Genomic DNA, 13,068 nt, shown 5'->3' with positions numbered 1-13,068 from the left:
AAAAATCATTCATATGGTGAACACCTGGTAACCGACATTAACAAGATGCATATAGAATATCCCCATCATTTTGGGACACCCATCGGACATGATAAACTCGAAGTACTAAAGCATTCCAAATTCCAGAATGGGGGTTGTTAGTTCCCGTAGATCTACCTTTAGGATTTGCGTCAATTAGGGGCCAGTTCCCTAATTCTTAGGCTACCAAGCTAAAAGGGACATATTCAATTTCGATCATTTAACCATAAAATGTAGTTTCATGTACTTATGTCTATTTTGTAAAACATTTATAAAACTGCATGTATTCTCATCCCAAAAATATTAGATTTTAAAAGTGGGACTATAACTCACTTTCACAGATTTTTACTTCGTCAGAATTTAAGACTTGGCCACGGATCGATTCACGAACCTATTACAAATATATACATATATATATATATCAAAGTACGATCGAAATATAATCACAACATTTTTTATTACGTTTTAATGATTTAAGTTTATTAAATTAGCGGTCCAACGTTAGTAATCTACAACTAGTTGTCCATAGTTAGATATACAGAAATAAATCAATATATATTATCTCGAATCAATCCACGACCCAGTGTCTACAAGTCTCAGACTCGATCACAACTCAAAGTATATATATTATTTTGGAATCAACCTCAACCCTGTATAGCTAACTCAAGCATTACTGCATATAGAGTGTCTATGGTTGTTCCAAATAATATATATAGATGGGTCGATATGATATGTCAAAACATTGTATACGTGTCTATGGTCTATCAAGGTTACATAATATGTTAGAGTACATGTATAATATAAGTTAGTTAAGTTATGGTTAGAATAGATTTGTTACAAATTTCACGTAGCTACAACAAGCAAAAATATTCAATTTTGTTTTACCCATAACTTCTTCGTTTTAAATCCGTTTTGAGTGATTCAAGTTGATATGGTTTCATAATGAACTGAAATTAATGAAACTAAACATAAAAAGTATAAGTTTATAGTCGAAAATACAGGTTACAAGTCATTTTTGTAAGAAGTAGTCATTTCAGTCGAAAGAACGACGTCTTGATGACCATTTTGAAAAGCATACTTCCACTTTGAGTTTAACCATGATTTTTGGGTATAGTTTCATGTTCATAAGAAAAAATTATTTTCCTAGAAGGACAACTTTTAAATCAAAGTTTAACATAGTTTTTAATTATCTAACCCAAAACAGCCCGCGGTGTTACTACGACGGCGTATGTCCGGTTTTACGGTGTTCTTCGCGTTTCCAGGTTTTAAATCATTAAGTTAGCATATCATATGGATATAGAACATGTGTTTAGTTGATTTTAAAAGTTAAGTTAGAAGGATGAACTTTGTTTGCGAACAAGTTTAGAGTTAACTAAACTATGTTATAGTGATTACATGTTATAATCTTCAATTAAAATAGTTTTATATATATGAACCGAATGATGTTATGAACATCATTACTACCTCAAGTTTAGTAGGTAAACCTACTGGAAGTGATAAAAATTGATCTAGCTTCAAAGATTCTTGGATGGCTTGAAAGTTCTTGAAGTAGAATCATGACACGAAAACAAGTTCAAGTAAGATTATCACTCGAATTAAGATAGTTTATAGTTATAGAAATCGAATCAAAGTTTGGATATGAATATTACCTTGAATAATAAAGATAACCTACTGTAATTAACAAAGGTTTCTTGATCTTAGATGATTACATGGAATGGATTTGCAAGATTGAAAGTAAACTAGCAAACTTGAAAGGATTTTTGAAATGTTCTTGAAGTGTTCTTCCTATGATGATTAGTTTACTGGAAATTTCGTTCCTAAGAGTGTGTGTGTGTGTGTGTGTGTGTGTGTGTGTGTGTGTGTGTTTAGAGAGAATTAGAAAGAGAATTGGAAGTGAAATGGATTGATTGGTGAGTGGTGAATGGTGAGTGGTGAGTGGTGAGTGGGGTTAAAAGGAGTTCTAGTTAGTTGACTAGTTCATGGTAGAAGTTAAATTTGATTAGTCATGCATGACATAATCAAGAGTGGAATCCCATGCTAGTTTGATATCGCATATTTCATACGCATTTTCCTTAGCGATATCGGGCACATTTTGGTCCTTTTGGATACGATCTGGTGTTATTTCGATAAGTGTTGTGAAAGTTCAAGTTCTAAGACCAAGGAGATGAAATTTGAAGTTATTTGATGGTTTTAGTGATTGTCTATGGAAACAAGTGAAAGAGATTGGTTCGATTCGAGTTTGGTATGAAAACGAGTGATTTTATGAGTTTTATAGTCCGGATTCAGCAAAAAGGGGCTGGAGCGCCGCTCCAAAACATGGAGCGCCGCTCCAATAGGCAGGATTTTCAGTTCGAGGGGTTTTGGACAACCAAAGATGAGTTTCCAGTTATATAGAGCGCCGCTCCATATGTGGAGCGTCGCTCCACTTTCAGCCGGGGTCAGATTTTTACCTATTTAAAGGCCGAATTTTTACCCTAATAATCACTTTTACATCCAGACGAATTTCAGCAGTTTTTTGACAAAAAAGGGTGATTTTTGGGGAACCCCAAGATCATTCTAACACATCAATCATTCCGGAAACGCGTCTCGATCCATTCATCATTCAAGAACACAATTTTCATTAGGTTTAATTCTTATCTTCATAATGAATACTCTTAATTGTTTATTTGTGATTTTGGTTTTGGCCATGGTTGGCTAAGTACTTTAATGTTTGTCTAGATTAAATATTCGTATGTGTTTGGATGATACTTTAATGTTTTATTGATTAATGCATGAAAATTATGAGTTTTGATTAAGAACCATTCTTGTGGGTGTTGATTATTGTTACTAGGTTAATTAGTGATCTTGTTTGAACAAAGAGAACCCTGTTTTAATTTAGTACACTAGTTTTCAATTGATTTGTCTTAACCAATTGGGTGCTTACTGGACCAAGGGGGTAAACCGGGTAACAAAGATTAAACAAAACAGAGGTGAATTGTGTGGAGCGAACGCGTAACCAATTGAATCTTAATCTTGTAATTAGTTAATTACTAAGTCACAAATGAAAGAGGTCTTTGGTGAATGGGAACCCTAAGCCAATAAATCCAAGTTTGGTATGTTTGCTAAAAGAGAACTCTGGGTAAACCGACTCTGTAGTTGCATGTATTGATAAATTGAACTAGTGCTTAATAACAAATCATCCGACACTGCGAATAGGAGATCTAGGCGAACATTCTTTTATCCATTGAATTCAAATATCTTTACTTTTCGTTGAGTCAGCATTTATTTTTATAAATTTAAAAACACAAAAATATTGTCTTTTAGTTTTAATCAATCTTTGATTTGGCTAATCGTTAAATAGCCATAAAACAAACTATCTCGTACTTTCGATTTTAATAGATTAACTTAGTTTATTTTATTAGTTACAATCTTAATTCTCACGTTTAAACTGTCCTTGGAACAATTTTGGAATTACCAACTTTATACTATTACACGATCGGGTACACTGCCCGTTAGTGTGTAGTAATCTTTTAACCGGCATTTTCCATTGATAAATAATATACACGATTTTACACATCAAGTTTTTGGCGCCGCTGTCGGGGACAGTTGTGTCGAAAAGTAAGATTGTTATCTAATTGTTCTTAGTTTAGTTTAGTTTAGTTATAGTTTATTATTTCTTTTTGTATATTCTCAGTTGAATCGGTGCATTTAATCAGTTGTTAGTTGTGATTTCGCAGATAACAGGTAGTGCATGCCACATACGCGTTCTTCTAATTCTCTGATTCTTCACCCATTTGCAGAACTCGAAAGAGAGTTATTCAGAGCGTTAAGTCAAGAGCAACAGTCTACGGTGGATTCATCTTTTTCTTCGAGTGCTAATATAATTAATTTGGGTAGTAGTTCTGAGACTGTGGTGCCCGATACACCACCTGAATTCAGAGAAGAAGAAGAATCTTACATTTCATTAGATCTTTTCGAGACTGAAGATATGGTTGACCAAGCTGATCAATTGAATAGTCCTCAGACTATGGCAGAAAAGTTGAAGGCCACACGAGGGGGCCAAGGCAATTCGATTAATCAACCGAACATCACTCAGCCTTTTCAAATCACAGAGCCGATCATGAGTTTGATTTCTTCTGACTGCCAATTTCATGGAAAGGATAGTAAGGATGCTAACGAGCATCTTCGTATTTTCAATGATGTCTGCAACTTGTTCAAACTGCATGAGGTTGCCGATACTTCAAACAAGACGAGGCTTTTTTCATGGACTCTTAATGGAGAAGCCAAAAGATGGTTAGATAAGCAACCGGAAGGAGCGATTACCTCTTGGGATACATTGGTAAATAAGTTCTTATCAAAGTTTTTTCCTGCGTCTCGAGCTGCTAGACTTCAAGCAGATATTTCTCAATTCAGACAAAAGAGTAGTGAGACATTGTTTGATGCTTGGGACCGTTATTCTAATTTGTTACGCTCGTGTCCGCAACACGGGTTGAATGATTTACAAAAGGTCCAGATTTTCTATAAGAGGTGTGACATACCAACTCGTCAGAGCATTGATCAAGCAGCAGGTGGAACTTTAATGGATAAAATCGAAGAAGAGGCACTAGAGAATATTGAAAAGCAAGCTGCTTACACTCACGATTGGCATCAAGATCATGAGTCAACTCGTTCAGCGTCAGTTAAGAGAACCGAAACCACTGGTGCATATGATGATTATGGGTCTATTAATGCTAAGTTAGACAAATTTGGTAGACACTTGGAGAAGTTGGAGAAGGACATGCATGGTATTAAGGTTGGTTGTGAATTTTGTGGGGGATTACACTTAGAAAAAGATTGTGATGCGGGTTTGACTATGAATCAAAAAGAAGAGATCGCTTATATTAGTCAATAGAACAACAATCAGTTTTAGGGATGTGCGCATTTTAATAGGAATTTCAATAATTCCTATAACCCTGAAGGTAATCAAGGTTCGAGGTTCCAGCCAGGTTCTAGTGGAGGATATCAACAGCAAGCTCCCGGGTATTTTCAGAAACCCCAAGCCGAAGAGAAAAAATTCAACCTTGAAGCTATGATCGAGAAGCTTGTGATATCTCAAACTCAGCTTGTTACTACTGTTACTCAGAACAATGAGAAGAATGATCAAATGTTTCGAAATCAACAAGCAGCTATTCAGAATTTGGAGAAACAAATTGGTCAACTTGCTAATCAGAATAATGAGAGGAAACCGGGGGAGTTACCGAGTAAGACAGATAATAACCCGAAGAATGGGCACATTAATGCTATCACCACCCGAAGTGGTTTAGCATATGATCCACTGAGGAAGCCCGATGAGTATGATTTGCGAGTACCTTTGGTTAAGGATAGTGAGCTGGTTGTTGTTAGTGAACCGGAGGGGGAAAAGGAGCCGGAACAGGTGATTGAGGGTACCGGAAACTGTTGCTGCGAAACTGGTAGTTAAAGAGTATCAACCAACGCTCCCATTCCCGAGGAAGCAGAGATTGGAGAAGCTGGAGGCAGAAAAGTCCAAGTTCATGGACTTGATTAAAAAAGTTAACATTAATTTGCCTTTTATTGATGTGATTGCAGGTATGCCCAAGTATGCAAGGTTTCTTAAGGACTTGCTAACTAACAGGAAGAAGCTGGAGAACGTGTCTTCAGTTAGGTTGAATGCCGCATGCTCAGCGGTAGTTGCAAACAAGCTTCCCGAGAAGCTTGAGGATCCTGGGAGTTTCACCATTCCTTGTTTACTGGGTAATTTGGATTGTATGAGGGCGTTGGCAGATTTGGGGGCTAGCATAAATTTAATGCCCTATTCCATTTACTTAAAGCTAGACCCCGGGGAGTTGAAACCCACACGTATGGCTATTCAGCTGGCTGACCGCTCCATTAACTTTCCTCGTGGAATTATCGAGAATATGCTAGTTAAGACCGGGTCGTTGGTTTTCTCGGCCGATTTCGTGGTGTTGGATATGGAAGTGGATGAGAGGATTCCACTGATTTTGGGTCGGCCATTTTTAAATACGGCTAGATGTATCATTGATGTTTATGGCCAACAGTTGACCCTTAGGATAGATGATTTGCATGCAACTTTCTCAATCGACCATGCTTTAAAATACCCTGCCTACACTGATGATACATGTTATTTTCTTAAAACTATGAATGTCCAGTCTGAGTTTTTGCAGGAATTTCCAGAGTTACAGGGTTCTGGAGAATGTTCATTGGTTGAAATTGATGAAGAGTTACAGGTTGATGAGGTGGATATTTTGACCACCTCGATGGAAAACGGCTATGAGCCGACTGAGGAGGAGTTCAAAGAACTCGAACGTGATGCGGATTACTGGAGCAAGTCTTCAATTGAAGAACCTCCCTAGTTAGAATTGAAGCCACTTCCAGATCATTTGGAATACGCTTATTTGCAGGAGGAATCTAAGCTCCCGGTAATTATTTCTTCTTCTCTTACTACAGGTCAGAAAACTGAGCTTGTAACCATGCTGCAGGCCCATAAACCAGCCATTGCATGAAAAATTCATGACATTAAGGGTATTAGTCCCTCCTATTGCACCCCTCAAAATCCTAATGGAGGATAACTCCAAACCTGTGGTGCAACGACAAAGGAGGTTGAACCCGCACATGCAAGATGTCGTGAAGAAAGAGATCATTAAACTCCTCGATGCAGGTCTGATTTACCCGATCTCTGACAGTCCTTGGATTAGCCCGGTACACTGTGTACCTAAGAAAGGTGGTATGACTGTTACCACCAATGATAAAAATGAGTTAATTTCCACTAGGACTGTCACGGGGTGGTGTGTTTGTATTGATTATCGTAAGTTGAACGACGCCACACGCAAGGACCACTTCCCGTTACCTTTCATGGATCAAATGCTAGAGAGGTTAGAAGAAAACAGATTTTATTGTTTTCTTGATGGTTTTTCGGGCTATTTCCAAATTCCTATCTCGCCCGAGGACCAGGAGAAAACTACTTTCACGTGCCCGTATGGCACATTTTCATACCGACGCATGCCCTTTGGCCTTTGCAATGCTCCGGCTACTTTTCAAAGGTGCATGATGGCCATATTCCATGATATGATAGAGGATTGCATGGAGGTGTTCATGGATGACTTTTCGGTCTTCGGTGACACTTTTGATTCATGCCTTCTTAATTTGGAACGGATGTTGGAAAGGTGTGAGAAGTCTAATCTTGTGCTCAATTGGGAAAAGTGTCATTTCATGGTTCAAGGGGGCATAGTTCTCGGGCACAAGATTTCTAAGGACGGTATTGAGGTGGATCCCCACCGATGTTAAGGGTGTTCGGAGTTTTCTCGGGCACGCCGGTTTTTACCGGCGGTTCATTAAGGATTTTTCTAAAATTGCTAACCCGATGAATAAACTCCTCGAAAAGGACACGCCTTGGAATTTCTCCGAAGAATGCCTTAAGGAATTCGATCTTCTTAAGGAGAAACTGATCAATGCGCCCATCATAATTGCTCCGAATTGGTCTCTTCCATTCGAGCTTATGTATGATGCTTCTGATTTTGTTGTTGGCTCTGTTTTGGGTCAAAGGGTCGAGAAACATTTCCGACCCATTTATCATGCAAGCAAGACCTTGCAGGGAGCGCAATTGAATTATACTACCACTGAAAATGAGCTCCTTGCAGTGGTCTTTTCGTTTGATAAGTTCCGGTCCTACTTAGTCTTGTCTAAGACTATTGTTTTTACAGACCATTCTGCTCTGAAGTACCTATTTTCGAAACCGGATGCAAAACTTTGACTGCTTAGATGGATCTTGCTTTTGCAAGAATTCGATATCGAGATCCGGGATAAGAAGGGTGCTCAAAATCTAGCTGCTGACCACTTGTCTAGACTGAAGAATCCAAATCTCGAAGTCCTTCACGAATCGAGTATCCATGATGATTTTCCCGATGAATATATCATGGCGATAGACAGGGTGGACGAGCCATGGTACGTGGACATTGCTAATTATCTCGTTGGGGGATTCTTGGAAAAAGGGTGGTCACATCAAAAGAGGAAGAAATTCTTCAGTGACCTTAAGTACTATTTCTGGGAGGCTCCCTATCTTTTTCGTTGTTGTCCCGATAGGGTTATCCGCCGGTGTGTTTCCGGTGAGGAGTGTATGCGTATTTTGACCGAGTGCCATAGGGGGCCTACCGGTGGGCATTTTGGACCTCAAATCACGGGACGTAAAGTCTATGATGCCGGCTTCTTTTGGCCGACAATTTTCAAGGACGCCCACCGGATTTGCAAATCGTGCAATTCTTGTCAAAGGGCTGGTAAAGTTACCAAGCGGGATGAGATGCCTCAACAAAGCATCCAAGTTCGCGAAGTATTTGACGTTTGGGGATTTGACTTTATGGGGCCATTTCCAAAATCTCATAATTATAGTTACATACTCGTTGCTATTGACTACGTGTCTAAATGGGCCGAAGCGCAAGCTTTGGCTACAAACGATGCACGAGTTGTGATTTCGTTCCTTCAGTGTTTATTCTCTAGATTTGGAACTCCTAAAGCTTTAATTAGCGATAGGGGTACTCATTTTTGTAACGCCCAAATGAAGAAGGTATTGAAGTGATATGGAGTTCTCCATAAAGTTTCTACTTCATACCATCCCCAAACGAGCGGACAAGTTGAGAATACCAATCGAGATCTTAAAGGGATTCTTGAGAAAACTGTAGGGTCAAATCCGAAGGAGTGGCCGAATAAGCTCGATGAAGCTTTGTGGGCGTTTCGAACTGCCTATAAAATGCCAATTGGTACCACTCCTTATCGGTTAGTTTATGGAAAAGCATGCCATCTCCCGTTGGAGATTGAGCATAAAGCGATGTGGGCACTTAAAAAGTGCAATTTGGATTTGAAGGAAGCCGGACGCCTGAGGGCGGGGCAATTGAATGAGCTTGGTGAATTACGCCTTGATGCGTATGAGAATTCGTTGATTTATAAAGAGAAAACCAAGCAATGGCATGATAGAAGGTTAAAGGGTCCGAAGGAGTTTAATGAGGGCGATCGAGTGCTCTTGTTTAACTCTAGATTGAAGCTCTTACCGGTAAAAACTTAAGTCCCGGTGGACGGGACCATTTGAGGTTGTTAAGGTGTACCCATACGGTGCGATTGAGTTGAAAAATGCGAGTGGTACTACCTTTAAGGTTAACGGACATCGAGTGAAGAAATATTTTGATGGTCCGTTGGAGATTGATGACGGGGTTCACGTTGAACCCGATCCTAACGTCACTTGAAGTTGGTAACGATTCTTGTGAATGACTCGGTAATAAACTTCACATTGTTGTAGAGTTTGTATGTTTTGTGCTTGTTTGACGATATGTGCAATATGATCTTACTCGGCTTTTTGTTTGGGTTGTTGGTTGGATTTTATGATGAGCAAATGGGTTAAAATGGCTTAAAATGCGAAATTCTGGATTATCAGTACCTGTAGCGCCGCTCCAAACCATTGAGCGCCTCTCAGATGGTGCGTACCTGATGTACAAGATGTTTAAAACCCCTCGACATGGATTTTATGCCTAATGGAGCACCGCTCAACCTTTCAGAGCGCCGCGCCACATCTGGAGCGCCGCTCCATTTGTCTGTCGGGCAGGGGCAGTTCGTTTTTAACATAAAAAAAAAAATCCATATTTACAACCACACAAAGGGAAAATGGGTATCAGCTGTATTTTACTCCCAATTCCTTCTTTCTTTTCATTCTTTACAATTTCCTAACACTTACAAACACCTACATCTAAAAACCCTAATTTTCAAGACTTCAAATTCTTGTTCACTTAACTTCATATCTTGCAAGAATGGTTAACCCTAAGGTCCGAATTTGTTTTCTATCTTACTAATTTCATCTAATTGTGTGTATTTACATGCTTAATTTTTGATTTACATGATGAATTAATGTGGGGTTTGTCTAATTGGGGTTTTGTGTTCTAATTAGTAATGGGTTTTGTTAGATTGTACTTATATGCTTTGATTTCATGATTTACTTGGTGTTTTTGGAAGTTATACTTGATACTAGGGGTTTGTATATTGAGGATCCTAATTTGTAAGAGATAGAAGAGTTGTTTACTTGAAATTGTTCTTGTTTTTGAATTGTTGGTATGTTCATGAGCTAGTGTGGGGTTGTGTTCATATTGGCGGGTCAAATTGGTTTGAATGAATTGAGCTATATTTGATTTATTTATTTAAGATGCCATGTTAGAAGAGACATAACTTGTGTTTTGTGATGAGATGAGTAGTTTGATAGTAGTTGTTTGAATTGGTGTAAGTTTGCAAACATGATGAACTTTATTGGATTTGGGAAAGTTACAAATGTTATGAGTAGTCATATTTGACATATTTTGCTATGGTTGTTGTGTTGCTATGTTTTAGAGATAATGCAATATGCGTAGATTTGAGTTCTTGGCATGTTTACATGTGTTACTTGGTTAATTTATTGATTGTCTTTAAGATGACTTAGCATGTAACATGTTTTGGTTGTGTTGGGAATTTGGTGCTTATTATCTTGACTAATGCTAACTTTTGAGTTTGTTGTTTTGTTTCCTTTATTGGTTTAATGTGTGCAGAGATCGCGAGGCAACACTGAACCAAGACAACCACTAAATATTCCGGAGTTATGGTTGTCACAAATTGCGAATGATGAGGAACTAGAAGAACGTTTTACACTTGTTAGCGCCCGTCCGATCGAACGGACTTTTTATTTGGATTGGACGCAACTCACAGTAGTGGGTAATAATATTGTCAGGAGATTGCGTCAATATTTGTGGGTAACATATGCAGGGCAAGAGCTGAGGCCATATGAAAGGCTATTTGAAATACGTGAAGATGTGTTTGAACAGTTGACTATCGAGTTCTTTTCTACAATGAGTTGTCGACCGCGAGCCTCTCCGACTGAGGCAGATTTCTTGACATTCAGATTAGGCGGTTTAGAGCAGAACATGAGTAAGATTGGGGTAGCTCGGGCGTTAGATTTATATCCCGAGTTAAATGACAACGATTTAAAGTGATTTTTCATTCAGTGCAAAGTGTTTGGGCAGGAGGCGTTTAGTGAAAGTGAATATTGGCCAACAAGATTCAACGAAGGGATCTTTGGATTCTTCAAAAGATTAAGTTGAGAGAAAGGATTGACGTCCCTTGTATGTTAGGAGCATGGTTTCAGGAAATTGGCACAGATAAACGAACAGAACGCCCGTTGTTAGGTGGGCACTTGGTTACTAGATTTGCTCGGGCATTTTCGGTCCTGACTAGTAGGTGTGATATGGTGGGAGTTGAGGTGCTGCCCACTAATATTCTGTTTTTCTCTAAAGCTAAGTTTATCCGAAGAGGTCCACAAGGTTGGGTTTTGGTGGATGATGATGAGCAACAACAACAACCAGGAGATGGGACTGGACGTGGTCGTGGACGTGGTGTTAGTCGATCCACATATGAGGCAGGTAGCTCGAGTGCTGCGAATGTACAGGGTACGTGGTCAATTAGTGAAGAGAGTTGGAATTCGTTGGTTAACAGTGTAGACGGTCTTTATCTGGAGTATAGGGACAGCCGGTCCGCGTATGATGCTCAGGTTGAGCATAATCAGCGGATGTTAGAGGAGCAGCGCAGTCATAACGAGGATATGCGAGTCTTGCACCAGAATAGTTATGGTACGATTAACACGGCGCTGGGACAGTTTGGAATGGAGATGGGTCGGTTGGGAGAGCGTGTTGACAGGGTAGAGTATGATGTTATGGGAATTCGGGCCCACAATCAGTGGGAGGTTCATCAGTGACAAATTCAGCGACAGATGCGTCAGAACCCGGAGGCGTATATTCCGACGCGGACTACCATTCCTGATTATACATCAGTTACTCCTTCGAGACCGGATCCTTCATATGACCCGTACCAAGCTTGTCAGGATACTTATGGTGTGGATTGGGACCCGTTCAGGGACTTGTGGTCGAGGAGTGATTGATTGTTGCGCATGTCATGTTGTATTTATTTGAAACTATTTCTTTTTCATTTGGTCTGTACTTGAATAATTTTATTTTCTGTTTATGTACTTTGAAACTTATTTGAGGGACAAGGCGTTTCGGCATCGGGTGGTGCCACCATGTCCTGTTATGTAGTTCGTTTGTTTTATTTTCTTAGGTTTGTTGGTGAAATGATTTTTCAAATCTGGCATTAAGTTCGGCAAAACTGCATGATTGATGATATTGGTGTGATGATCGGGAATGGACGATGTTCTTATGCTGGCAGTCAGTTCAGCGCCATCTGTCACTGGCATTCCGCGATCAGTGGTTAAGCTCGATAAGTTTTTATATTTTATTTCTCACATAACCCTTTCGATTTTTATCTAATTTTTGATCTCAAGTGATGGGGACATTACTTGATCTCAAGTGTTGGGTGGGGGATGTAAAATCTCTCGGGTTAGTTGTTAATGGAATCATCATCATATTTGTTTTGATTTAAAAAGATTTGACGTTTCACGGGTTTTGGTCGTAAAAAAAATGAAAAAAATTAGGGGTAAAATAAAAAAAAATAGATAAGTTAGTTTAAAAATATATAAAAAGTGGAAAAACAATTGAAAATTCGGTCAAAACCTTTATTCTGAAAATTGGCTTGGTATTTTATGGTATATTTCATGTTTTCAAAGAAGCCAAAATTGTTCTACATGTTCATTTTCTTGGACATGAAATTCTACGAGTTTGGGAAACTTAATAGTAGGTCACCTGTACCAAAACGGGTGTAAACCGTGAGAGAGCGGTGATTGCATAGCGTGATTGTGACCGAATCATGTGCCAGATTACAAACTTTTGGTTACTTGGTATAGCAGACTTCCGAAACTATATCATTTTATTATTACATCATTCAATGGTGTGATACTGTGGGAAGAGGAGCCTAGAGCTTCACCAGTGTTATCCTTTTTAGGAACAATAGCTACGTGCTTGTGTTTGCTTAGACAACACAACCCATAGTCAAAAGCTATGGCACCCATAGGTTTTTGGGATTTAAACCGAGTGTCAATTGAAATAGATTGGCATTCCCGAGTGACTCAGATCCACTCATTAAGGAAGCAAAGTCTTCCGACCA

Source organism: Rutidosis leptorrhynchoides, chromosome 4, assembly GCF_046630445.1.
Source record: "Rutidosis leptorrhynchoides isolate AG116_Rl617_1_P2 chromosome 4, CSIRO_AGI_Rlap_v1, whole genome shotgun sequence".
In the NCBI taxonomy this organism is placed as follows: Eukaryota; Viridiplantae; Streptophyta; class Magnoliopsida; order Asterales; family Asteraceae; genus Rutidosis; species Rutidosis leptorrhynchoides.
The sequence above is the reverse complement of the archived record's forward strand: the minus strand, read 5'-3'. Positions refer to the sequence as shown.